Source organism: Neofelis nebulosa, chromosome 4, assembly GCF_028018385.1.
Source record: "Neofelis nebulosa isolate mNeoNeb1 chromosome 4, mNeoNeb1.pri, whole genome shotgun sequence".
Taxonomy (NCBI): Eukaryota; Metazoa; Chordata; class Mammalia; order Carnivora; family Felidae; genus Neofelis; species Neofelis nebulosa.
The window spans coordinates 17812217-17817065 of NC_080785.1; the positions used below are offsets into that span (position 1 = coordinate 17812217).

General features: G+C 43.1%; 1 non-coding gene across 1 annotated transcript; it reads right to left on the reverse strand.

The window, feature by feature from the left end:
• Positions 1-4073: 4073 nt before the first annotated feature.
• TRNAP-UGG (transfer RNA proline (anticodon UGG)) lies at positions 4074-4158 on the reverse strand. The gene has a single exon. It is a non-coding gene; the product is annotated as a tRNA-Pro (tRNA).
• Between the last annotated feature and the right edge of the window lie 691 nt (positions 4159-4849).

Consider the following 4849-nt stretch of genomic DNA (forward strand, 5'->3'; position numbering starts at 1 on the left):
AGTCGAATGCTTAACCGACTGAGCCACCCAGGCACCCTTGGTGTCTCTTCTTATAAAGGCAGTAGTTCTATCATGAAGATCCTACCTCACAATCTCATCTAAACCCAATTATCTCCCCAAAGTTACCATCTCCAAAAACCATCATACAAATGGGTGGGGGGCACAATTCAAAGAGGTGTCCCAGCCCTGGAACCCCCCCCCCAAATTCCTGTCCTTCTCACATGCAAAATATTCATTTACTCCCAACAGCCCAAAAGTCTTAACTTGTTCCAGCACCAACTCTAAAACTTAATGTCCAAAATCTCCCCCCAAATCATCTAAATCAAATGCGGGTTAAGACTAAAGGTACAATTGATCCTGAGGCAAAATTCATGTCTAGCTGTGAACTTCTGAAAGCAGACATATTATGTGCTCCCAAAATACAGTGGTGAGACAAGCATGGGATAGACATACCCGTTCCCAAACGGAGAAATTAGAAGGAAGAAAGAGGAAGAAGGCCCAAGCAGGTTCAAAGGCTATCAAGGCAAATTCCTTTTTTTTGTTTTTTTTTTTAGTTTTCTTAATGTTTTATTTATTTTTGTGAGAGAGAGAGAGAGAGAGAGAGAGAGAGAGAGAGCAGGGGAGGGGGAGAGAGAGACACACACAGAACCTGAAACAGGCTCTAGGCTTTGAGCTGTCAGCACAGAGCCTGATGTGGGACTCGAGTCTATGAGCCACAAGATCATGACCTGAGCCAAAGTTGGACACTTAACCAACTGAGCCATCCAGGCGCCGCACCCTCACCCCCGCACCCCCGCCCCTGCCCTGGCCATGGCAAATTCTATTAGATTAGGTTTGCGAATAATCCCCTTTGCCTCTCTGTCCCACCTTCCAGGGTAGCAGCATCACCCCCATAGCTTACTGTACCAAAATCTGTGTTAGTCAAGATTCCCCAGAGAAACCTATAAATATATGGCGATATATATAGTCACCAAGCTGGAGACCCAGGAGAGCTGATGGTGTAGTTATAGTCTGAGTCTGAGTCCAAAGACCTTACAAGCAGGTGAACCAATGGTGTCCTGTCTGAACACTGCCAGGCTTGAGACCCAAGCAGAAATATTTTTTCAGTTCAGTTCCTTCCTGAAGGCAGGAAAGACCAACATCCTAGATCAAACAATCAGGCAGCCTGTTATTCAGGCTTTTGGGTCTATTCAGGTATTCCACTGATTGGATGAGGGCCACCCACATTGAGGAGAGCAATTTGCTTTACTCAGTCTACCAACACAAATGTTAACCTTACCCAGAAACACCCTTAAGACACACCCAGAAAAACGTGTGGCCAACTGTCTGGGCCCCCCATGGCCCAGTTAAGTTAACACATAAAAATTAACCACCATGGTGTTCTTCCTGATTTGTGATTTTCCTCTGACCACAAAGAGTGAATCAAGACAAATATTTCCCACAGCTTTGTGTCTATTTGATGATACTCATCTTAGAAATGCCTGTCTCTGTCTCAGACTTTCTGTCTTCAAGAACAACAGACTATGCCTGCCAGGGTTAAGCTGCTCAACATAGGGATGTTTGACAATCTCTAGATGAAAAGCAAAAATGTTTCAACTTTATGTCACAGACAAAGAGCTGTAGTATGTTAGTTGATAGCAGTGTTATGAAAAAATGTTACCTAAATCGATATTTCAGGTAAACATCCCAATCTGTTGATTGACCTTCTAAGGGGAAATTTCTCCTTTACCCTCTTTGGGTCTCTGGCTGGGCCTAAGAATTAAACTGACTTAAGCAGGAGAAAAGCACACACATTTCATTTAGTGATGCTGATAGGTCCATGGGAGCCTTCACAAGAGAAGTGAACAGCACAAAGAAGCAGTTAGGGCCAAATGCTTCCATAAGAGATTGGACAAGAGCAGGAAATTGTGAAAACGTGACAAGACAAAGGGGTTTGGTGGAGGGTTAATTATGGGAAAGTAACCAGGAAGATAAGAGTTAGTTTAACAAAGCCTGTTTCTACAGGTTTCTTGGCCTTGACTCCCTGTCTTGATGATAAGAATATTTTCCTTCCTCTGGTACTTACTGGTTGGGTACCTTTCACATGGGAGTTTAATCTCCTGCTTTCTGGAAGAAAAAGGAAGGTCAGAATGCTTTTCATGCATCTACCGTTTCATGCATCAAGTGTCTTCCATTATGTATGCCATACATATTTTGGGGTGGTTTGCTCTGATTCCCTATCATCTCTATTGATATCTTCCCACAAAAGAAAATTCTACTATAAAGCATCACTGAAATAAAAATTCACCATTTTACAACATCAAGTCAACCATTAAACTGAGAATATTATATTGTTTCATAGGAGGAATGAGAGCAGTTTTATGTTATGGAAAAAGATCTGTCCTAAGAATCAGACATTCTGGGTTCCAATGTCCTTGAAAAAGTTCCTTACCGTACCTGATCTCACCTTCCTTGTCTTTGAAATGGGGATAGGGCTGTTCTGAGGATTCAGTGAGACCACATATAGGACAGTCTTTTGTGTATTCTGTTTTTAAAATGCATTCTCATATAGCTTTCAGGATATTCTATTTTAGAGAAGTTTTGAAATTGTCCTCCAAAGTTATAATTTCTGTTACAAATGTTCATATCTGCTGTCAGATATGAAGAGAGAGATAATTTCCCAATGCAGTTGCAAATTTGTGTAATGAGTTTCCATCTGCCCGTTCATTCGTCCAGTAATTCATTAAACAGACACACGTGCACACATACATACGCACACCTATGCACACACTCACGCACACAGTGGGGGCGGGTATTAGCAAGTATTCTCAGCAAAAGCAGCTATAATCCCTGCCCTTGAACCTCTTACAGTCCAGTGGAGAAGGAAGATGTTAACCCAATAATCAAATAAATGTAAAACTGAGACGCAGAGATGGCCTGACAAGGGGGTTTCACCGACTCTGGAAGATCAGAAAGAGCTTCTTTTGGAAAAGGGACCAAGACTTGTCTGCCAAATGAACGGGAATTGATGGAGGAAAAACTGGAGACGAGAATTGTTTAGTCTTGGGTAAAAGCTTGAGGATAGAGCACAGCCAGAATGCAGGACAGAACAACGGTCAGAAGGTTTGGAACAAAGAAAGCTCGAGTGGGGAATAAAATCAGGTTAAGTGGTCATTAAGGGCCTATTTTAAAATTCATACTGGGAAGTGACAGGACAGAGAAGGAAGAATTCAGAAAATGCATTCGGTTGATCATGCGAGGTTTGAAGAGTACTGAACTTTAGGGGCGCCTGGGTGGCTCAGTGGGTTGAGTGTCCAACCTTGGCTCAGGTCATCATCTCACGGTTTGTGAGTTCAAGCTCCATGTCGGGCTCTGTGCTGATGGCTCAGAGCCTGGAGCCTGCTTTGGATTCCGCGTCACCCTCTCGCTCTCTGCCCCTCCCCCACTCGCACTCCGTCTCTCTCAAAAATAAACTGTTAAAAAAAAAAAAAGAAAAACAGAAAAGTACTAAACTTAAAGAGAAATCCTGGCTTATTTCGAGAGAGCATGGGGCAAAGAGAAGCAATGGGGCTTGGGTGGGTGCAAAGGCAAGACAGAGATAGTCCTGGAGGTCAGGAAGCCTCAGAAATGCAGCCAAGGCCAAAGAAGAGTTATCCTAGGGTGTTCTCTGTCCTGTTTGTATTGTAAGTAAATACAGGATTCCCTTGGCCAGAGAGGGTTTACTAGAGTCACAGAAAGGTCAGAGAACTGCAAAGAAAGCCCGCTGCTAGCACAATGCTGTGCCATAGACCTTGAGCAAGCACATACACCATCTCCCCGGTTTGGAGACCCCTGATCCCCAAGGTTGGGAACACTATCTTAGGTTTTTCAGGTATCTCACTTCCTCACAAATTATGTCTTCTTCAAGCATCACACTGTTCCTCCATAGAAGTTCAGACCACAAGTTAATTCGTTATTTTATTTATTTTTTTAATTTTTTTTAACATTTATTTATTTTTGAGACAGAGAGAGACAGAGCATGAACAGGGGAGGGGCAGAGAGAGAGGGAGACGCAGAATCCGAAACAGGCTCTGGGCTCTGAGCTGTCAGCACAGAGCCCGACGCGGGGCTCGAACCCACGGACCATGAGATCATGACCTGAGCCCAAGTCAGACGCTTAACCGACTGAGCCACCCAGGCGCCCCTGATTCGTTATTTTAAACCTTTGCTTGGGGCGCCTGGGTGGCGCAGTCGGTTAAGCGTCCGACTTCAGCCAGGTCACGATCTCGCGGTCCGTGAGTTCGAGCCCCGCGTCAGGCTCTGGGCTGATGGCTCGGAGCCTGGAGCCTGTTTCCGATTCTGTGTCTCCCTCTCTCTCTGCCCCTCCCCCGTTCATGCTTTGTCTCTCTCTGTCCCAAAAATAAAATTAAAAAAAAAACGCTGAAAAAAAAAATTAAAAAAAAAAAAAAAACCTTTGCTAGAATACTGTCTCTCGGTGAATGGCTATTTTTTTTTTCAAAAAGAAACTAAGATTATATAACTTCCGAAAACGATTGCTTTTGAAAAACAACTAAAGCAAAAATCAACCAATGGAACTACGTCAAACTCAAAAGCTTCTGCCCAGCAAAAGAAACAATTAGCAAAATGAAAAGGCAGCCTGCAAAATGCGAGAAAATTTTTGCTCACCATATGTCAGATAAGGGGTTAATATCAAAAATATATAAAGAATGAACACAAATAATAACAAAAAAAATCTGATTAGAAAATGGGCAGAAGAACTAAATAGACTTTTTATCAAAGAGGACATCCAGATGGCCAACAGGCACGGGAGAAGGTGCTCAACATCATGAATCATCAGGGAAAAGTAAATCACAATCACAATGAAAGACCA